Genomic DNA, 23,516 nt, shown 5'->3' with positions numbered 1-23,516 from the left:
CTAAGCTTTGTCTCTTGGGCTAGAACAGGATGCATTATCCTACCTACCTCGCCATTGACACAAAGGGAGCATAGGCGACTGGTTTAGGCAAGATACCTGGTGCTCAGGCAATAGAGCTAGGTAAGACAGCTCCCTCATCTCCTACCTCACACACCCACATACACATACGCACACACAGAGTGGTTTGGCAATGTAATTAGCACTGAACTGAGCACATTTGTCAAGCACATACCTCTTCCCAAGCCTGCACAGCTGGGCAGCGACGCACCACCGCTGTGGCTGTACTTGCTCAAGGTAAGGCACTGCTTCATCAACTTCTGTGTCACCCTGTACCCTGTTGGAGTGACAGTGAAAACAGTCAGCTTTGGGGCACTGTTGTTGTTTCCCACACGCAGACCACACTGTTCAGGAAACTTCTCCAGTTGCTCTTCTGGACTTCAAATGGGTTGGTGGGATCAACCTTGGTTAAGTGACTCAGGTTGCAAAATGGGCTGAACACCAAAGTGCATGTCTCATCAGACCTTCACTTCACCAGTATTTCCGTGAGTGCCATGCTTCACTGCCAACTACACAGACCACTTTTGCATTGAGGATGGAGTCTGCTTTTAGGACATGTCTATCAGGACCAACATCGACTCCAGGAATGTAGACATAGACATGTCTGAGAAAGCAAGCAGCAAGTTATGGTTGTTTTCAAGCCTCTTCTGAGGCAAGAGGAGGCCTCAGGGGTACATCTCAAAGTGTAAAACAGTGACCAGATTAAAGGAGATTTAAAGCACAGATTAAAGGAGCCCTTATTAGAGTACACATTAGAAGAAGTAGGACAACTAGAACATTTTCTCAGGATGTGCTCAGAACCACACAGGAATCGTTTCAAAGACCAGTGGCTTATGACTAAAAGAGACAGTTTAAAGTGTTTTTGGACATCATATGTCTCTCATCTTTACCACAGGTTTAGCCTTGCATGGACAAACAGTCCAATTCCAGCACAAGGGGCACTTAATTTCTTATTAAACAATGCTATTTAAATGTTTGCAGTTTGAAGCAATGGTGCAATGCTAGATTTTTATGCTCTGATTCTTATGACCCCTCTTGTCCACCCTTCTTGTGTTGAAAGCCCATTTGGGTCAACCTGCACATATTGGCTGGGTGGGAGCACAACCTATGATCAACTAGTACTACTGGTTCCAGTGCTTATTTTTCTAAGCAATCCTGTTGTCACCAGTTGGGCTATTTCCATTGATAAAGACCACTCTCGTAGTAAAGGAATGTATTATCAGATTTTTTTTTATTTGTAACTGACAAGTAGATGGCCTTTTATCTGGCAATATCCCTAAAGTGTATTTGCTATATAACTAGAATAAGGTTTACTTGAAGAAACTTAAACATTCATGCAGATCTCTCCTTAAAACTTAAATGTCAGAGTTCCCTATCTCTGAAATAACTAACTCCCACTGATTCCAGTGAAATAGATACTAATTACCCTTTGAGGATTTGAACCTGGAGCATAACAGAAGGTAAAATGTAACTCACAGAAATGCATAATGGAAAAATAATTATGATATTCTAAAAACAACTTGTGCTGTTGTAGTGAATATTCTGCACTTAAGACATTTCCTCCTTTAAAGGGATTTACAAGATATATAAATCTGGTTCTAAAATGTTTTAGAATTCAAATCTGAGATAGACCATGTCCTTTAAATTGCAACAACCACCTGAATTTAGTTTAAAACAGTTCAAGTTACAAGAATGAGTATGATTTTTTCAACAAGTTCTATTTTCTCCTATAAGTATTTGATAATATACAGAATGACTCAGTCGTTTCTATCAAAGACTACACTTCTGCAAAGTTCTAAAAGCAAGCTCTCAAATAAGCTTATTGCAGTACCTGTTAGGGACAACAAGCTATGTTGTATGTTATTAGGAACCAGATGCATATCAAGATTTGATGTTAGCTACCACCTGTGGGAAACATTAAAAGAAATTGGCAATAGTCAGCATTTAACTCTGTACGATAGGAAGTACAATCTATGAAGCTAGTGCCCAAAATCTAGCCACTTTTGGCCTGCTAAGTCAAATTTTCATTTTTAGGCACAGAACACTATAGTTATAAACAGCCAGTTTATATCTGCACACAGACATTGAACTATCCAGTTGCCTCAATGACACATAACACTTTTGGTGTGTTTTGAGTGAGATGGTTTCAGATATATTGAGTCTGGATATCCTTACCTTGGGTTCAACAGAACAGAAGAGGTTTTCAGGTGTCTTGTGGTCTTACTTTGTGAAATAAAGGCATTCAGGCAGTTTTCCACAGTCATCTTCATCATATATATTATATCACTTATCAACCTACTCGAGGCTATATATTATAATCCTTAGAAAAACTGCTGTGTCTCATATTGCTCAGCATCTACCCGGGCCACCCAGGTAAAATTTAGATAGTAAATCTGAGCTGCCCATTCACAGCTGGACCCGAGTCCATCTTTCCCTGGGCTTGGCCTATGCTTTTTGAGTGAAAATTGCTGTGGTGCCATCTAGTGCTACTCTGCTGATCCTTGCATTTGCTGTACAGCATTTCCAAGGACATTGCTCTGGATTCATTACTTCTAACTCTAAACACTGAAATCTTAAAAATGCAATTAACTTCCTCGGGAACATTCCCCACCCCCTATTTTTTCTCAGGCAAGTCATAATATAGGTCATATACATTTCTATAACAGACCTTCCAGCAATGCAATAAATTGGCACCAACCAGAGTGACTGTGTGGAATGCGGAAGGAACTAAAGATTATCTTGCAAAGAGCATGTGTTCCCATATCTTAAAAATGTGCAACTTTTAAAAATAGGAATGCAGAAGTTGCTCAGGAAAGCACATCTAGAGAAGGGGCCTGATGACTTCCAGCATGTCCAGTCTGGGTTCAGGGCTGGAGAGCACCAGGGAGGAGAGGGGAGATATCCCTGCTTGCAAAGACAATTTTGAAGCACCAAGCCCGGGCCAAATGGTGAAGAAACTTTTCCCTGCCTATAGATATATATCTCTGTTGAAAAATCCACAGGGATTACCACACCTCAGGAGATGAAAAAGACTTCCAAGACTTTCTATGCAATTCTGTTAACTACAATGTACCTGGTTCATGTAGCAATTGCCTCTGTTAACTCACCCAGGTCCCCTGTGTTCCCAGCCTAGGAGCCCTAGGGGATTTTGGTATGGACATGGGACAGCTGTCCGAAAAATAACTGTAGTTGAGAACCAGTTACCCAATCAGCAACTTCTGGCTTTCTGCAGCCTGAAGCAAGGCGGTGTGCCTTGAGGCACCCAACACCGTATTTTTGAACTACTTTTGAAGAAGTATTTTTAAAGTATTACTACAAAGACAGTCCTAGTGAGAAACCAAGGATTTAGGGGCTTGTGAAAATCCTGCCGGGTTCCTGTCCACATCTGCAGAAGCTTTTAAATCTGACCTCAAGACATCTTGTGGTCAAGTAAATGTGCTTTGCTAAATGTGACACTGATTTTGTGTGCTGTGGTACAATGTGACCTGTGGCCTGTGTGATTAAAAGTAGCTGCTGTCGCCAGATGTTCCACGTGTCTCCTTAGGCCGCTTATTTAAAGTGCTGGCAGCATCTACCACCAAGCAGTCCAGCAGCCAGTGGGCCAAATGACTATTTCTGTTTCCTTGAAGAGCTATAATGTTGAAGCATTTATCTGAAGTAGTTTGAGCCTATGCCCATGATAACAACTTGGGGGTGAATAATTTCAGATATATAACAGGTTCCACTTAGACCAGTAAAGTCTATTCTATAATTTCTTTCATCTCACAGTCATTGTAGTTCAAGAACTATACTGGGCTTGCTCTTGAAAAGTCCTACTGACACTCCCAGCATTCACATTTTCATCGCACCTTCAATGCCGATCTAAAATTAGACTGTTCCTGAAATGAATATATTGCTCTTCAATACGCAAGCTGCAAATTGAACAATAAATTCTTGTCTTATATACTTAGTGTTGAATTATCTTGACGTAAGATAGGAAGATTAACTTTTTGACACTTCTGAGGTCATAAAGTAAATAATAGAAACTGTTTTCCGTGCAGTCTGCTTGAAAGTTATAGCAATTTATTAGCTAACAGAGCAAATTTTGCCTGGTAGCAGAACTATAGATACGACAGTAAAATAGGTGAGAGAGGTAATATTATAAAGCTCTAAATAAATATATATGAAGAATTTAACCCAGCATACACATCTAGAAGCATTATTGCTTTTTTTTTTAACTTAGGAATAGGCACAAACTTCCACATACTTGATCCAAATGTCTAGACCTTATCTTATTTGAGTGAATTCATGTCTGTTTAATAAGCAAAATGGTGCCAACAACTTTATAGAAAGCCTCACATGTTTTTTTTCCTCTGGAATGTCTCCAAGCAAGTCACACTCTTCAAAAAAAATTTTTGGCCCTCATCCTGCAAAGGCTTGTGTATGTGTCAAGTTTTAGATGCTGTGAAGAGCCTCATTGGTTTAAATGGAACTAAAGTAAAATGTTAAGCATCTGCACAAATTTCACCAGGTTTAGGACTTTTGTTTGAAATACATTTATGTGTTCTTAATGTTCATTTTGAAAGGGCCCTGCTGCCCACTGTTCAGTTTTTGTGTATCCAACAGTTTCTGTAGCTGTTCTAGAATCACTGCAGCCTGATCTTGCTGGAACTTCTAACAGGATCCTGTAAAGTGTGCAAAAGGAAACTGCAAGTAGAAAACCACCTAGTCTATACTTTTCACAGATCTCTGTGAGTTAGTGACAGATAGAAGAATTTGACCCAATAAAAAGTGTCTAAAATCTACTCAGCAGGAGTAAGGATGTCCCCTCATGAATGCCAATAACTTTCATTTTTAAAAAAAGTTTCTAGTGCTGCTCCTGAAAAACAATTCAAATGCGATTTGAAAACGATGCAGTACAGTACCATCTTCCTGAGTCTGCAGAAGATAATTCCAGAGTCTCTGCTGCTGCCCGATGCCTTCTCAAATTGCAAAGGAGTGAAAAAACCTGATGTGAGAAGACACTTTTCAGATTTTGCCATGTAAGTCCTACAGAATGACAGCAAACCTAACATCTTCCTGAAGTCTTCGAGGTGACTATATAAGCTATTTCAGAGGTGTTCACTGTCTATCTTGGATAGTGCTCAAGTTAGAGAACTGAAAGCAATGATTTATAATTACCATCTGACTGCCACCCATTTGGAACATATCACAGGAACTGTGGGAAAGACTGATACAGTTTAATTTAGGGACATTCTTACTGAATTTTACTTTACACTCTATGTTAGCTCCGATAAGAGTCTCAATTTTAGGACTGTGCTAAATATGTCTTAGCAGTAAAATATACCAAATGTGCAAGTGAGCTATCTAGATTTTACTCTTTTTTAAAGGCTAGGATTACATTCCCATTGTATTTAGAAAACATTTCACACATTTTGTGAGTACAATGTATTAAACATAAAAATGAGCTGATTGACAGTGTCACAGCTAAAGACAGTACACAACTGTCTCATTCTTTTAAATGTCAAATAGATGTTCCCCTCTGGTATACTTCAAACTGGTTAAGAGATTTAGATATAACAGGTGTAGATCAATTTTTCACTGTCAAGCAATAAATATAACCTAAGAAATAATATGGAAACAGAACGCTTTAAATATAAATATTTCCTTCCCCTAGGAGTTACACGGAGGATGTCAACACATGTGACTTATGAAGATTCAGTGACATCTGGCTTCACATTTTTTAACACATATGATGTGATATTTGGCATATGAAGTTCTTCTCCTCTGTGATACTGTTCCTACTTCTAAACCTTTGACCTGGCCTGATTTCTGTCAGAAGGACTTTGGTCTCTTCTGCTTTCTTTTGTGTAGGGTTTGGGTTTGGTTTTTTCCCCTCCTTGCTGCTTTTGCCCTGGGGACAGAACTGGTCTAATCTGTCCCTTCCTTCCTGGATGATCCTGAACATGGTATCAAGAAACAGAGTAGGGAACAAGCCACTGCTCCGATGTGAGTCCTTTACAAAGAGCAGGTACCTTTGTGAATAAATCATCTCACTCCACTCAACCTGATGAATGAAGATAACTAACCGTTGACTTCTATATTAAGCATGTCTTTTTATATGTAAGAGTCACATAATGGGTGTGTGCACATTTGCATGAAGTGAGAGGTCAAAGCACACTTTCAAAGAAGATCATAGAATCATAGAATGGTTCAGGTTGGAAGGGACCTTAAAGATCATCCAGTTCCAACCCCCTGCCATGGGCAGGGACACCTCCCACTAGACCAGGCTGCTCAAAGCCCCATCCAGCCTGGCCTTGGACACTTCCATGGGTGGGGCATCCACAACTTCTCTGGGCACCCTGAAGATATGGGTGTTGGATGTTAGAGGGGGATGTGGAGAGGCACTGAGGTTTAAGGTGAGGTGAAGAAAGGAAGGAGCAACTGTGTAGGAAGGAGGCTGGACAGGGGAGGGTGAGAGTGAAAACCAGGATGGGCAGGGAAAGTGAAGAGTGGGTGAATGAACTGAAGGAGACGCAGAAAACAACAGCAATGGGCCAAACAAATGGAGGCTGGTGCAGAAACACCCAGATTTTGACATTCAGGGCATGGTTGTGTCCAGGAGGATGAGGCCCTTCCCAGCTGCTGCTGTGCATCTCTAGATGATGGGAGAAAGGAAGGTGTTTGAAGGCTATGTTTTACTCCCTGATCTCAGCCTTAAATGTCTCCTTTGTGGAAGAATAAGATTTTAAATTGCTGAGGGAGAGAGAAAGGAACAACAAGGGAGAGGGAGATCGGAGTTGGGCCTCAATGTGACTTGTGATTTTAATTTGGGCTGCTTGCCAACATGAACGTTATTTATTTTTCTGGTTACTATTGAGTAATACTGAGGCGTGTGTCGAGACCTGTTAAAGGTGTTCAGAAGGCTTTCAGTCCTTAGCAGGGTAAAGATTTTGCCACTCCCCACTTTAAATATCTAATATGGCTACAGGCTGTCTGTAAGTGCAGTGGAGGATCCAGCTGGAGCAAAGTGGGGTTGAGGTGGTCTTTGGTAAAGAGAGGTGAGAACAAACTAGAAACTGAGCTGTGCAGAAGCCTGTGAGTGTGAATATCATCTGTGGCCTAACATCACATTGAAATAAAACACATTTATAATGAATTCTTCCAGTCTTAAGAAAGATTCAGATGCCTTAATGCCCTACAGTATGGCAGATCAGTGCGTGGGATCCTCTTCCCAGCTGCTGCTCCTGGAGTCGGAGGGAGGCCTTCCAACCTGCACTGTCTGTCTGTCTGGGGCACAGAAATTCAGAAACCCTACTAAGCACCTGAGACCTTGACTATGAGCAGTTTTGATGGTACCAGGGAGCCCTCTTCAAACTCTCTCTCTCTCACCTCAGACACCTTCTTTATCCCTTATCCCATCACCTTTAAGAGTGAAGAAGAAATTGGTGAATGCTCGCTGGATACTGTCACTAAGCTTCAGGGACTCAGGGCTCCAGTGCCAAGGTGCTGCAGCACCCATCTCCCTGGGCCATGGGGTCCTCTGTCAGCTTTCACTACCGCAGCGGGAGGCTCCCAGAGTCAGTGCTGCAAAGCAGCTCTGCCAGCCAGCCTATGGAGCAAGGGAAGGATGGAGGGAGTTAGTTTAGCCGTTCTCTGCTCCCTGTTGTCAAGTAATAGCGCATAGGCAAGTCGGCTTTCATAACTCACTACGGATGATCTGATATTTAATAAGAGTTTTGCTGGTTTTGCTGTGAAAAGAACTGACATGTTGCAGGATTGTCATCTCTGGAGACAATCTCTTACAAAGAGTATCCCATTTTGCGTGCGCCCATCTCTTGGTGGCACCATTTCCTATCCCATCCATTTAATAGTCAGATTCATTTTTATTCTTTATTACCATTCCTTTAGCTTTACACAGTTCACTGCTATAACTCCAAATAATCTCCATCTGGAATACTACTTTGGCTCTCTTTTTCCCCATTACTGGCAAGTCATTTAGTTTTGTCAATGTTTCAGTTTAACTCTGCCTTCAATTTATTTTTTTTTTAATTTTGGTGGTGAGTTGCTGGAAGATTGTTAGCAGAGTTTCTGGGTGGATTGCATTAGCTTCTCATTCTGATGTAAAGGTATCAAATGCTGAAAGTTAACACATTGTGTCACAGCAGAGATTTCACAGGTTTTTTTCAACAACCATGAATAATGCGTATAATGAACTTCTTTTTTTCACTCCTAATGTTTGCAGTATACTTGTGATCGACACTATCAAGATACCAAGTTTAGACATGAACTTTCCCAGCTGTTCAGTTGTGTTCCCAAATCTCTGTAACTCCTTGGTATTAGGATGATATTTTCCCCCCCTCCCACGATTATGTAGTTTCATGTTTCATTAATTCTAAAATTTTTTTTTACTTAATGGCAATAACGTGGTCTTTCTGTAAGACTGGTTTCATTCTGTTATTCTTTTCCCTTTTATCCCTACAAACATAAGAAGAGTGTTAGAGCAGACTCGCCTCTTTACCAAAGTGTTCGATTAAAATGAGCTAAATCTTTCTTTTCTTTCTGATTTCTGCGCAGAGCAGAAAGCAATAAACTCATTCAGGACCAGACTCTCGTCTTTTTCATAGGAGTAAATCCGGAGATCTCTGCTGACTGCTCTGGACTTGTGGCTGATGTATCTCAGTTCAAACAAGACCAAAATTTCTGCTTTAATGCGTAGCCAGTAGTGCAGTTCTCTCATTATCAGGACAATGCTCATTCCTGTTAACATTTAAACTCGGTTTTCAGAATGGTTACAAAGATGGTCATATCTTTTTTCAGCATGCTCTGAACTTACATTGATAATTAAGGGCGTCTTACAAAGTACTGCAGAAATTCATTACACTGTGAATAACGACAACTGTTTTTTTCACTTTCCCTTCAAATTTGAATGCATTTGAAATCTCTGACTTTCTTGGACATCTTTTCACACAGTATAGAATTATGGTGCTATTGCAGCAGATTGATACCTACTGGTGCAGCAATACAGGTCTCTCCCGGATCTGAGGAATTATCTGTAGATCTCTCCTAACATTTTTCCCCTTCCTTGGGCCTAAAATTTGGCAGATTCATACTCTGTTCAGGGGGCTTTCTGTAATATGACTGAAATGCGTTTTACGGTGAAATGGGCCAAGAAAAGGACTTAGAAATATTTTTTTTCTATTCATTTAGCACTGCTGTGTGATTTGAGATTCTCTGGCAGAAAAAAAAAATACTCAGTTTGCTGATGTGACTTCTGTGATCTGCAGTAAATATTGTCAAAATTGAAAAGTCTGAAAAGGAGCTTTCACTCTCTCGAATTTTCAATGCCCTTATCCTTATGCAGATTTCATTCTGGGCTTCTGCACATAAGGAAATTCTGCCCCAATACTTTCCTTCAGCAAGAGGGACTGCGAGGGAATCCTTCCTACTTTCCTATGCTTTTGCAAGTCACTCACTCCACAGAGGTAGGTTCCCTTCTTTTGGGGGGCCAGGGCTCACCTCAAGGGCTGCAGAGAAATTGGAGAAGGCTGGCTTGTGGACCCTGTGGCATTTGCCATTTCAAAAACCAGACTGGGTATCTTTCTGCTGGAAGTGGTGGGCTTGATTTGTGAAATGAGACGAGATGATCTGCGATGATTCTTTCTGGCTGCAGGGCTTATGAATTAATGAAGAGATGAAGGGCATAGAGAAAGAGCCCGTGTTCTTGGGGAGTCCTCTCGCACACGAGGAACAGTAAATATATTCAGATGCACAATAAGCAGTGTTAGAGAGGCTGAAATTACCTTCAAATTATTATTTCCTAAGATTCGCTTACTTTGCTTTACACTTTTTTTTAAGGTAAATGTTTTCCATGGAATTAATCTGTAATTTGAACACTTCTGACAGAGTAGTACTGACACAGCACTGTAACAGCACTGACACCGTGGCTATGGGATTCCCATGTGTCATTCATTCTATCACAACGTATTTTTCCACCTCTGAAATTTTCTTCAACTTTTATTGACTGATCTCATCAATATGCTACAATAGCGAGACACTGAAAAACAACTGCAAATTCTGGTATGATATGTTGGCTTGCTAGAAAGATTTACTCTTTTTTCTGAGATATTTACTAAAAACTAATTAAATTTGTTTTAGAAAACATATGAGTTGCATTATTGTTTTTTAAAAATGCAGTGATTTCAAGAAAGCCCCTTTTTATAGCTTCTAGACTCCTAAGGAACATAAGTTTTACATAAAATAATGTTTTATTTTTCAAAAAGAGTTGGTTTTACTCCAAATGCCAAAAGCTAAGACATTTGAGAATGCAAAAATCTTTTTCTATTTTCATTGGCAAAGAATCCCCATTTCTTATGATATATGATTTTACAGCTTTGTAAGGTGATATGAGCCACTATTATTGCCAACATTTATTTTGCTTTAGAGGAAAAGTCAGCAGGGAAGAATACAGGGCTTTGCAAGAGAGTAGAGAGCATTATAAGTACAGTAATTATCCTGGCACTTTTAATATTTCTTCAAATAAATCTGTCTTAGTATTACAGCTCCATTACAGTTAAATGCCAGTCAGCTTTTCAGTGTTCTAACATGATTTTTAGGATTTAGAATGGCATCATATGAAATTGCCTCTCGAAGCCCACTATATATTTTTGCAATAAAGCTCATTGTTTAGATAATTGCTTACCTTTTCTGTTCTTAGTCATTTCCCTTTCATTTAAAAAAAATCTCACACATTATTTGAACCAATCACAGAATGACACATTATTTGAACTAATGACATCTGCTTAGCTGACATACACATTTAATAGTGCTTTGTAGATGTACAGATCCTGAAGAATGACTTGGCGTCAACATTTCAAGAGCATCGTTGTTGCACGTGCCCGAAGCTCGCCTCCCATGTATTGTTCAATCTGTTCGTGCGACGTGCTGATTCAGTGTGTGCTCCATCGCTCCTCTCCTTGTCTGGCCACACAATAAACTAAAGGCTCCTGGACACGCAGTAACAGTGTCCACTGAGGCAATTTTTGTGTGTTTGCACTCTTTGAGCATCTGGCCTTTATGGTCAAATAGAGCAAGTTCCACCTCGGAAAGCTAAGGAGCTAGAGCAAAGCTATGGATAAATTAGGAAGGCTCCAGGAAAAAAGGAGACTAGAGGCCTAGCTCTCACCTCCTTGACGTTTATTTCATAGATTCCAGAAAAGTCGGTCTTTCATACAGATTCAAAAGGGACCAAAACAAAGCTCTGAGTTTGCAGAAGTCTGCATACTTCTGAAGTAAACAGTTCTGCCTGTCTCCACATCTCTTCCCTATTGTCCTACCCTGCATGACCTCTTGTCCCCTCACTCCTCCTGCTCCCCCTTTGCTCCTTCAGTACATCCTGCAATTTTGCACAGGTCCTTCTCTCTCCAGGCCTGTTTACCTCTTTCCCTGCAGGAGAGAAGGAGCTTTTTGAGAGAGCAAAAATGCATATACATGTTTAAAAAAGACAGGCCTGGTCAGAAGAAAGCCATTCAATAACTTATTTATGAACAAAATTTCATTGTAGATTCAAAATCCAAGTTAGAGGAGAAGTCTACTAGCTTGATTTCACATGGGTGACTTGAGACAGAAGTAAACAAATCCCAGACTTGCTACTTCTGTCATCTTTCCTCTGTACATTGCTGTGTGAATAAGGGGGTAAGGATGTGAAAGTCATTCAAGTGACTCACAGAGAAGTGAAGGTGGCAAAATTAGCTCTTCCTGAATACATCCATGGCTTTCCGCTTTCAAGGTCAAAGCTGTTGTTTGTCCACAAGCTGTCCAGAAGCCACAATGTACTCAGATTCAGGTCTTGCACAGCCCAAATCACTTGCTTTGCACTGAAAAGTGGGGGTTTATCCAGATCTCAAGAAAATGAATACCAGAAGTGTGTATGCATCAATCTAGCTATGCCCTCAGCTTTCCAGGAGGTGTATCCACCCCTGGTACTACTGTTCCAGGCATGCCCACCCCTGTGCAACCAGACTTAGATGACACTATGTCTGGGCAAGTCTAATGAGGAGTTCAGGAAGGTAGAGAGTGAGAACAGCCTGGTTTCTCTCCTCTCATTTCATCTGGGAGTCAACAGCCCATCACAATGTCCATCAGAGTGTTTCTATATACTGCACAGCAGTACATCTGTTCTTTCAGGTTCTATCCTGAGGGTAAGGTCTGGGTAACATTTTTCGTCTCTTATCTATAATAAGCCATAATTATTTTTTTCTCAGGAGTTACATCTTCTTCCAGGAAATGGCTTGTCATAGTGTGTACCATAGTTTAAAGAACATTTTACTACCTTACAAGGCATGCTGTCTCACCTAATCCTTTGCTTTTTACTCCCCCAAGGTCAGCTGAGGAGGAATGTTCTCAGTCCACCAAGGCTGGAAGAAGATAACCAGAACAGACTGGGGCCCCCGAGGGGAAGTGCTAGCAACAAGGGGGTACAAAATTTAGGTGTTCCCAAGACAGGATTTGTAAAGCGTGACAAAACCCACCAAGCACAGCAAATGCCCTACGTCACACAGGACATACAAGCCCTGATGGAAAGCACAGAAGAACTGACAAGGGCTTTGGCTAATTGGTGCCTCTCTGTGTCCAGTTTCTCTAGTGCATACAGAAGAGAACTAAGATAGGCTTGCTGGCTGGCCAGTTAAAACCAAACCAAACCAAAACACAAAAAGACGCAACCCCCAGACTCTCTTGCAGTTGTCTGCTGCATGTGCAGTACCTTTAGCCAGTCAAGGCCACGCTGGAGTTACTGAGCGAACTGATTTGCCGGAGAACATGCAGCGCCCAAGTGTCTGTGTGTCACAGATCCACTTCCAGGCTAGTCACAGTAGTGGCGCTACTGCAGGCGACTCCAACAAATAAGGTTGCCTTCCCAGCAGCCAGTGTGGTGATGGCCAAAATGTCCAGAACAGCTGCGTTCTAGCTCTAAGCCAGGCAGAAAGGAAACATCCAGGATGTTGCTGAGGGCAAAAGGTTGGCATTTGGCACAGCTGTCATTTGCTCACTTGGTAGTCTGTGGAGAACCTGAAATATATGTGCATCAGCCATGCCAGGGGCCTTCCAGTAGGGCATGTGTGCTGGCTGATTCTTGCAGCAAGAAGGGAAGTTCCCTGCAAAGGAGATCACACAAGGAAAGAGACACCCTGGATGGGCGCTGGATTCATGGAGGAGAAGTCTGATTACCAGCCAGCAGATGATCTCTCCAGGGCTAGCCCACGATATCACATGCCCAGATGTTACCAACGAAGATGACTAGGGTATGTAGGGGAGTGACTCCAAAGGGAAAGCAGAGACTGTTAAGGAAAGACTGAAGGGTGATTGCTTCTCTAACAGGGTCAAACAGGACTGTGAAAGATTGTTGAAGTCTAGTTGTGTTTGCCAAAATGCCACAAGCTGCCCATGGGGCATGCCCACAGGAGCGTGGCAGTGCACTCACCCTCTCCTAATCCACAATCCTTTCCCTGCAACTGCTTTTCCTTCAGTCTGGATGTCTGGGTGAGCAAATCTTGCAATGACTTGCTTTTACAGATTCACTTTGGCTGTAGGGGATTCAGAACTCACAGAAGTTACGGAGTACAAAGTAAGAGAGGTGTGGGGGATTGTTGGCACACCAGGTTAACAACTGCTGAACTTCAGCCTGGAGCTACTGGAAAAACTGAGGTTTCCAGTGTAGACCAGTGGAGCAAGACACAGGGTGTGATGTGCTTGAACAGCCACAACAACCTCAAGACCCTGAAAAGTTAAAGCCCAACATCTTATTTTGGTATTGCTAATGACAAGTATTCCAAATTCATGATGAAGCACCCCAAAATCATAAGGGTTTGGGATTTTTTTTTGTTCATGTTTTTAGTGTTTTAGAATTCATCATTTATCTTTGCCATTACATGTGACATAACTTAGATTTAAGAATTCCATGTCACCTTACTACCGTAAGATACATTATAAAATTATGTGCTTCTAGAGCAATGATTAAGATTTCAGGTTATTTCCATTTTATTTCATTTTACTCCTTTCATGAAATTGCTTGAGTCACATGGCACGAAGCATATTTAAGTCATCTCTGGAAAGAAACCCATAAATGTAGAAAACTGCAATGAAGCATGCAAGTCTCATAACCAGTACATTCTTCTTATCACACAATGACTTGAGTTCTCACAAGAGTCTACTCACATTTAAATAGTGACAGTCTTTGCTGCCACTGAAATCTCATAAATTCTTAATCAAAGGACTCCACAGCCTTTGATTGCATGAAAACAGTCAGGTGACATCAAAACTGGCACTTTTCACTGTGGTTTACATACAGATTACAGACACACTATGTACTTACAGTTTTTCATTGCATGTGACAGCTCATGACCTTCTGGATTTCCTTTCATGCACAAACCCATGAAGGGCTTATAGTTCTCCTAATGACCCATTTAACTAAGACAAAGGAAACCCTTTTATTCTATATAGAAAATACAAGCTTCTAACTTCAAATGTATCCCATTTTCCCAGTTCCACAGACATCTTGGGAGTGATCAGGACAGATCTAAGCTGGGAATCTATGCTGTTTTGGATGACCTAGCTTGTCCAAGACATCTGCATTGGTCTGGCAGGTATTATAAGGACTTGCAGGAAATCCAAGCCCTTTTGCAGCAGCAGCTGGAGGCTGGTCAGTGTCTAAGAATACACTAGATGCTTCTAATTAGGCAACTGAATCACCTAGTGTCTAATACTCATGGCTGCACCTAAACAGGATAGTTGATGAAATCCATACACTGTGGTGCCAACCAGCTCCTGCATCTGTATATGCAAGCAATCATTTTTAGAAGAGCTGTCAATTTTGCACAGGCACATTTAAGGGACTGTGCCTTGTTCAGGAGCCAGTGTTGATCAGTTGTCCCTCTATCCTTTAAATTTTTCCAGTCAATAGTTCATGAAATCTTGCAAAGATGATAGAAGGCACAGACAGGAGCCAGAGACTGGGGTAACTCACATACCATACCACCCAGCAGACACCAGAACTGGTATGTAACTGAATGGGATTACTTCGGGGACACAATAAGAGATGCAGGAGTAGTAAGTCCTTAGAAGATATTCTCATTTCTTCCCTATGCCAGTGGGCCTGGTGCTAAGTATGGTCATGAAGATGAAAGAGAAGTAGCTGCTCAGCCAGTCTTTGGCAGGCTCCTCTAGCAAGATACCGCACGCCTCTAAAGAAGGCTTATTTTCCCAGTATGGATACCATGCAGGATGTTACAGGTTAACAGCTAAAGAATTCACCACAGAGGAACATTTTACTCCTGTAGAAGCAGCTTGAACTTCTTAAAGATCTTCCTTAAACCTAACACTCAGGGTGAAAGGACTGAGAAGATTACATGCAGGATGACCTGCAGCCTCTCCACTTCTTGCCTTTGAGTCCAAGCTGAGAGTTACGAGACCCTCCATCCAGATCCAGGATGGAGGAGGAGTCCTCATAGTCTCCTCGTAGTCCCTGCTCCCCAGCAAGGCAGGCTCTGTCCCTCCTCCGAGACTGCTGGAGGAAACACTGCCTGCTACCTGTGTCACTCCCTGCTGAGAAGAATTCTTGTCTTTATTCAAAACAGTAGCAAAACTCCTTTTGACTTCACAGAACAAAAGTTTCACCCTTGGAGAAACTGAGTAGCTTTCCATTTCCAGCCTTAGTAGCTCTTATCCCAAGGAACTTGAAAACACTGCAGTACTTCAGTGGTTCAGCAGTGGGTGCTCAGGAAGGAGTCTCTTTTTCCTTGAAATGAGTCATGGAAATGGCCAGAATCTGACCCACTAAAGCTGGAAAGCTACTCCTGAACTTTGAACGCATCCCTCTCGGTCATAACTAATTTTTGCCAGCTATAATCTTGTTGAGTGGACAACTTGAAATAAAGTACATAGAAGGTAACATGCAACTATAATCAACCCTTTGTAATATTTCTGCATTAATTTTTTTCACTCATGAACATTCAGGCTGCATGTACAGTCCACATACCTATCCTAAAATGCTAAATTCACTGAATGCAAACACCAAACAATTTGGGTGTATGAGGGGGGAGGGGAACCCTACAGACGGCTGTGGTTGTAATAAGAGAAGTTAAGTACTTTGCTCTGACTTCAGTTTCCTGATTACAGGAGTGGAAAACAATTACTATTTTCCCAACTGAATTCTGAGTTAATTGTCTTGGGAATATTCCTTGCAGATGAAGGAGACAGAAGAAAGTATCCTGTTAGATGAACTTCTAGCTATTCCACTACTTATCTCTCCTGCGAATTCGGAAGCCTCTTTATTTGGTTTATTAAATATTACAGCTTACTATTTAAAATACCATACAGCAGGACTGGAAGAACTACACTCTTAACTACTATGTTACCCTCCTTTGTTAGCTCTTATCTTACAAGGTCGTTATTTTAAGAGTGTAGGCACATATAACCTTCAAGACACAATATGGCAATAAACTGTTCTCTTTTTAGTATCAGCTGTAAAATCTCCAGGATGACTTACAATTATAAACACCTTAGGAAGTGAGCTACGAGATCCCTTTTAATACTGGATTCTGATATCTGTATTCTGTGTTGGAGGCACGGTATCTCTAGCAGGAGGTCTGTAAGCAAATAAATGGGAGCATATGAAATGTTTAATTCGTATTGCTCCATTGCCTCTTCCTCTTACCAAAGGATAGTCACCATTAGTAACTTTCCTCCCCCCTCTTCTGTTTCTGCATCAGACAGAAAAAGCTATTTATTGTCTTTAGAGATCTGGGCAGCTGGAGAACTTCTTACTCACTTTACAATAAAGTGTAAACTCCTGCCCCTGTGGCTTCTACATGGCACAATTCAGTGGGGAATGTATCTTTCACGGGACCTTACACTCTATATTGGTCTGTACTTTAAATTTAAATATATGTGATACAGACTTTTAAATAGGTTCACTGCATTTAGTTTTTACTGGCTCTTTACTGAGACAAGGCATTACATTGATTAACCCCCATGCCATGCCATTATCTGTGTACGATACAATACAGAGTACAGGTAGACACTTCTGAATTAGCTTGGGTTACCTTTGTTCTTATGAGTGCAGTGATCCAGGATGGAAGGGAGAAATGCATGGAGGAAGGCAGCACGGTCCTTGTCCAAGACAGGTACTCACAGGTTGGTGGTCAGGCACAAGGGGGTTCCAGCCTCCGCTGCAATTTGCACATCCAGAGGCAGCCAAGGAATACAAGCTCTAGGGAAAAAAAGGTAGGCATATTGTTAAATTGATGGGAAAGTTCACATGTATCTGTCACTGCATCTGAGCAAAGTAAATACAGTTTTTCCTGAATTTTGACAGCATTAATGAGACGTAGAGATCTATAGCTGGAAGCGATTTCCTGGTATCATTTAGTCCATTCTCCAGCACCAGCACAGAATGACGTGTATCAAGCTATTCCTGACAGATGCTTATTTCTTAACAGCTTCCAATGAAGGTGATTCCACAACGACAGTAGGCAGCATCCCCTCACACTACTCTTCATTCCCCTTCTAACTAGGATTTTTTTTCTTATTGTTAATCTAAATCTCTCTTGTTACAAATTAAGGTAATTACTTCTTAACTTCTCACCTGCACTAGACATAGACAACAGTTGAATCAAGTTCATGACAACTGAAGACATATTCAGCAGATTGCTGTATTTCCCTTTCTCTCAGTTTCCTCTTTTTTTTTCAGCCTAGCTTCCTTCTGTCCTTTCTCAGAGCTCAGGATTTCTGAACTGCCTGTCATCTCCATTGCTTTTCTCTGAGCTCTCTCTAGTTTTTCACTCTTCTTAAAACACAGTGCCCAAAATGGGACTGTCAATTCCAGCTGTGAAAGAAAAATCCAGTGCCAAACAGACCCCCCAAAATGGCCTTCTTTGGCTCACGTATGGCCCTATTATTAACACTTCCCAGAACATCATTTGTCTGTTTTGCAATCCTGCCACGTATCTGACTCACGCTCAGCTTGTGACTCATGTAACCCTGGGTTCTCCTCTGCTGAAAGGATTGTGAGGAGCCCTGCGTAAGACCCTTGAGCTGACTCTGAGGGAGAGATGAGGGTAGATCATGTTGTGTTATGACAGCTGTGAGGAAAGAGAGCCTCAGGGCCTGCATCCCCCAGACACAATCAGTTTGCACTGAGACCTGGGTGCAGTCAGTCCCCAGAGAAAGCCTTGATCCTGCCAAGAGAAAGCCTTGATCCTGGTTTTATGAGTAGACCCTTGTATTCATCGGACCTTTAGTACAACAAAACAATTACTGGAGCAAATGTAAATGGAGTCCACAGGCAGAGGGCAGTGGGGAACAGAGATGTCAAGTGCATGCAGGTCAGTTTATATACTTACAGGCAGGGCATGGGTCTCAAGGCTGTCATGCCTATTGCTTTTACCCTCAGTATGCTGAATAAAGTACAGAGAAGAGAGTTCACACCACTAACAGTACAGTTTTCTTCAGATGTCTTCTCCTCGCCTTCCTTCTGCCTCCGACTTAGCAGAGGAGTCATCCCACCTAACTGATGTAAAACTGCCATCGCGTCTAAGCCCCTTTCGGTCTCCTCTACAGTCTGGGAAATGAAGAACCACCTCCGGAGCTCTAGATTCACCCCATTCTAAAATAAATGCCTTGGAGATGCAGCATGAATCACCTCCCAAACATGTTGCCTCTCTCTGTTAACGAGCGAGGGAGTGACCAGGACAGCCTTAGGCCAGGTGTCCAATTCTTTGATAGCCATGGAAATGCAATCACAATTATTTCCTTAATGACAGGCCAGGCTCTCTAGTCCAGCTGATTACTTCCCCAGGAAAGCACTCATAATCTGTTCCATGCATAGCCAATTTCAGTATATGTATGAAAATCCATTAAGTTTAATTTAAATGCTCCTCTCTGTTCTCTGTCTTCCACGCATCCTCTGCCTCTAGCTCTAGTCATCTATAGCAGATTGTCTTTTCCCAGCCATTCCTGGCAATACCTCAATAACCAGCAGCTGGGTCACATTCATGGAGTCACAAGAACAACACAAAGCTATCAGTTAAAAATGAGATCTCTTCTCTCTGGCTTTCATTCGGCCTGGCATAAACTGACAAAGGGATGTCATTTTTTTTGCCTGACCACATTTCTCATAGCACGTAGAAGGAAGCGCAATTTGCTATCACTGCAATTTTCCCTTTCACACTTGGCTAACCACACTGCACATTGCACATGATCTTTTCACTCAGCTGCTGCAAATAATGGTCCTGAGGTACCAGAAATCAGAGGCTACGCTGTCTCAGCTTTGTTAGAAGCCATAGAAATCTATGCTAAAACTATACACACTTTATTTATCTAATTAAAACAAATGTTTTGATAGCAAACTCATGAAGTACAAACTGTTGTCAGAAAACCATTGCTGGTAGATTTTTGCAGAGTAGCATATGCAATTATACAGTACATATATATATAATTATGGTTCTGTTTCTGAAGAACCCCATGAAAGAACTGGAAGGTCAACATCATTCCCTCAAAGGGGGGATAATCAGCAGCTAAATTTGGATGCAGATGGCTGCTGTTATGGTTTGGGTCAGAAGACACCCCTATCTAGAACAGGAACAGAAAACCATTTTTTCCATTCAAGCTGTACTTGAAGATTTACCTAACACCACACTTATTCCCATGAAAAGTACTGTACTTTTGCCACTAGTGGACACACTGATGTTCATTTCTGACATTGAATTGATCTACTAGTGCCAGTGTAACATTGTGGGAAAGACAAGGGATTGGAAATCACAGGCATGGAAAGACTTTTGCGTATCCTGCTCTGGTACATTTGTATCCTGTAACTGGAAAAACTTAATTGTGTGAAATTAATTAGGTGATGGCTTCCAGCACCCCTAGCTTTTATTACGGCTCAAACCTATTTGTAGTGATGGTCTGTGCTCAGTGGTCTGGACTTGGTCTACATTTTCAAACACTAGATGGTGCCAAGGGTCCACACATAAAGAATAGCTGACTTTAAAACAATGGCAATACTGGCGTAGTTTGGTCTCTGTGCAGTTCTGTGAATTAGTTCAAAATCTACTGTTAAAATCTCTCATTTCCTAGGAAGTGACGGAAAAAAATTCTGTACAAGATGACAGCAACCCACAGGTTAACTCACAGGTAATTTGGTGCTGGAGTCTACAGAGAGGACAGCAATTCAGAAATGAAGTTTCAATACAGGGATGTTACCAGCACGGGCAGGTCAAGATTCCTCTAGTCCAAAACCTTTCTCTGACAGTGACTGGTACAAAGTGGTTCAAAGAAACCTGTAAGAGCCCTGTGGCAAGCAGGTAATCAGGGTCATACCCTTGGTTTTAGCCTGGTGCCTAACACTTACAGGTTGGCTTAAGCTCTAACATACAAAGCCAAACTTTCCAAAAACGTGTTTCTAATTAAAAAAAGGTTATTCTTGATAGATATAAAAATACTAGTTGACCTATTTTATAACTTAACTACAGACACTGATTGCAAGGTTAAAAAATGCAAATGGCTGCAAACCGTATCTGTGCCTACATAATAAAAAAGATGCTAAAAATTTTTAACTTCTAGATTTAGAACTTTCTTGAATAAAAAACATATTTTCCCATCTGATAGTCTTACTGGTCTCACTGTATGACCAAACTCTAGTGAATGAAAAACAACTTGCCATAACTTTAAATGAGAAATGCATAATATCCACTGAGTACTGCTTTATAGCAATATTTGGGAAAAAAAAATCTGTAGCCATTCTGCAAGCCAGTATCGTACTTTCCTGAGGCGGTTTGTATGAGACTATTATCTGTGAGATAATGAACTTGATAGTTTGCTGGAAGACTGTTATTAAATTACTAGCAAGAAAGGGCAGAAAAAGAAGGAATATTTGACACCTCATTAGCATTTCAATTCTGAGACTCTATTGTTTCAAGTTATTGACACGGTTTTCTTTTCCCAGTCCAGATTTTCCTGTTTGTATACAGTCGGAGTTCTGTGGGAAGAGGAATTTCTGTCTGCCAAGGATATGCAAGAAGGTGCAATTATCTTTTTCTGAGTCTTGGGGAACGGGCTCAGTTCATGTAGTTATTTGTCAGTACAGACGCTAGATCCTGGTCCTGCTATCAGAAGGATTATCATGAGGAACATCTCATACATGTCAATGTAGCTGGACAGAGAGTCTATTTTCTCAGTGGATAAATAAGTAGCATTTCTTAAATCCTTCTAACACAAGTCTTTAAGAAGGTTCCTCGGATCTGCTCTTGATAAAAAATTGTTCCCTGAGAACTGGGCTGTGTCTTCGTGTCTTTTGTGGCAGCAGCATGTATGTAAATGAATCAAGTTACTTTTAGAAGCTTGGTCTGCAAGACTGCAAGTATCTCTTACCAGTAGGCTCACAGGCTTACAGTGAGGCCCCATTCATAAGCAACAGAAATGATGTGATAGAGCCCACCATAAAGCAGACTGAACAAACAGAAGGCACTGTGTCTCTGTTGTTTGTGCATCTTGCATTTACCAGAACCATGTTGCCTCAACAAACTTGGGTACAGAAGCTGTGGTGGGAGGGTGCAAAGGACAGACAAACATACCGAAGGGAAAACAACAGCATACCTATGCTTAACTGGTGATGATGTTTAGAGATACAGCAAAGATTACAGGCGTTGTGAAGAACAAAGACAAGTCAATAATACAGAATAATCTGGGTGGCGTGGTCAACTGGACACAAGCAGAATATATAATCAAACATGAAGTTATAGATCTAGGATGAAAATATACAGATCATATTCAGACAACAGGTGAAAACTGGAAGATCTGTCCTGTGAAGATGTGACATTGGAAAGGATTTGGCAATGAGTAAGGCAGATTGTCTGCTGAGCATTCAGCTTCTGATCTGATTCTGTAGCCAAGAGCACTAATGCAATCCATAAATGTACTTATAAATCAAAAGTGAAGGGGCCTATTTGACATGTGTGTGATTGATCTCCACTAAATTCAGTGTTGAGACACTGAGAAGGTTTACAGAAGACTCACAATTGCCATTACAAATTGGAAAACAATTTGTAGTGAAATATTTCAGGAATTTGCTTTGCTTTGCTTGTGAAACAAATATAAGTCCATAACCTCCAGCGCAGTTCCTCTGCAGATTAGCATTACTTCACACGCCCGCTGGGTGCACTGTGTCACTCTCACGGTATGTTGGTAGATCAGGTTCCTAGGATGGAGTCATTTTCAATCTCATTTTGACACAGTTAAATCTTGCAAAGTTAGGTTAAATATTCTTAAAGAAAGAGAAGGCCAGTGACAGGAGATGAATCTATTACCCATTCATTAGGGATCTAATGGAAATAAGGGCTTTGGTTAAAAACCCTGTTCTGAGAATCAGCCACCTCAAGGTTCAATTCATGTCTGTCTGGGCAGCCAATTGCTGCGACGCCACTCTCCGAAACCCAGGGAAATCCCAAGTACATCGGCAAGTGTTGCTGACACATGGCTACAATTCACACAATCTGGGGATGAGCACGAGCCGGAGAGTAGTACTGCATTTGTGGGCCAAATACAGCCTTGTTTCCCAGACCTTGAGCAGTCCTGCCTTAAGCACTCCTTCGCGGGCAAAGCCTCATTTCCTAACATTGTAATTGTAGATCATCTGCCAAAGACCGGTTAGCTTCAAAAGGCTAGCTTCAATTTCTAGGTGTCCTTACAAAACCACCTACGCAGCATCAACTCAAGCCCAAAGCCAGGAATCTGCAAAATAAATGATATTGCAAAAGCAAAAATTCCCTGCTAGCAAGCAAAACATCAAATAAATAGTTTGAATTTAACCCTTTTTTACTGGTGACAAGAGAAAAGGAAAAATAACAACATATCCACTGTATATGCCTGAATAGCACATAATGCACAGGTCAACCACATCACTCCTAATATGAGGCTGGAAATAGATCCACCATAATTTTCCTCCAAAAGCTATCAGGGATGCTGAGATAAACAGCTACCGCTCACATCGTGATGTTCAGGCCCAGAAGGGATGAATTGGTGGGTGCCTCTATGAGCAGCCTGTAAAGAGGATGCTCATTCTCTAGACTTGGCAAGCAGCTTACAAAAAGAAAGCCATTTTGTGATACAGACCACATCAGTATTTTCAACTTACAAGACAGAACTATTCTAGAGAATAAAAATGGCCACGGGTGCCAGAACTGTGTTTCCTAACTTTCTGTCCCAACTTAAAACCAAACTTGTTAAGTGATACAGATCACGCCCGAATTTTCACCTCCAAAAATGTGAGTTTTACATGCATGTTCACCTAGGAAACTCTGCTTATGTACCAAGTAAGTAGCAGTTAAGCTCAGGCTAAGGAATAATGAGATATTGAATCAGATCACAGCTCATTCACCAGTTTATAATCATTAACAAATTTGGTAGGTTATCTGAATTTTTCATTTGAA

General features: G+C 41.3%; 1 protein-coding gene across 4 annotated transcripts in view; it reads right to left on the bottom strand.

The window, feature by feature from the left end:
- Positions 1-23,516, bottom strand: part of SOCS5 (suppressor of cytokine signaling 5) — a 75,973-nt gene that overhangs the window by 46,169 nt on the left and 6,288 nt on the right. The window contains exons 2-3 of one of the 4 annotated variants that reach the window (XM_063328646.1): positions 17,136-17,302; positions 233-334 (exon numbers count right to left, since the gene is read on the bottom strand). The gene's annotated coding sequence lies outside the window, so the exon portion shown is untranslated. Of the gene's footprint in view, positions 1-232; positions 335-1,888; positions 2,177-2,232; positions 2,497-17,135; positions 17,303-23,516 lie in introns of those variants that run through there. The other 3 variants (XM_063328647.1, XM_063328648.1, XM_063328649.1) reach the window with 3 other exon arrangements.

This window comes from Chroicocephalus ridibundus, chromosome 3 (genome assembly GCF_963924245.1).
Source record: "Chroicocephalus ridibundus chromosome 3, bChrRid1.1, whole genome shotgun sequence".
Classification (NCBI taxonomy): domain Eukaryota; kingdom Metazoa; phylum Chordata; class Aves; order Charadriiformes; family Laridae; genus Chroicocephalus; species Chroicocephalus ridibundus.
The sequence above is the reverse complement of the archived record's forward strand: the minus strand, read 5'-3'. Positions and strand labels throughout refer to the sequence as shown.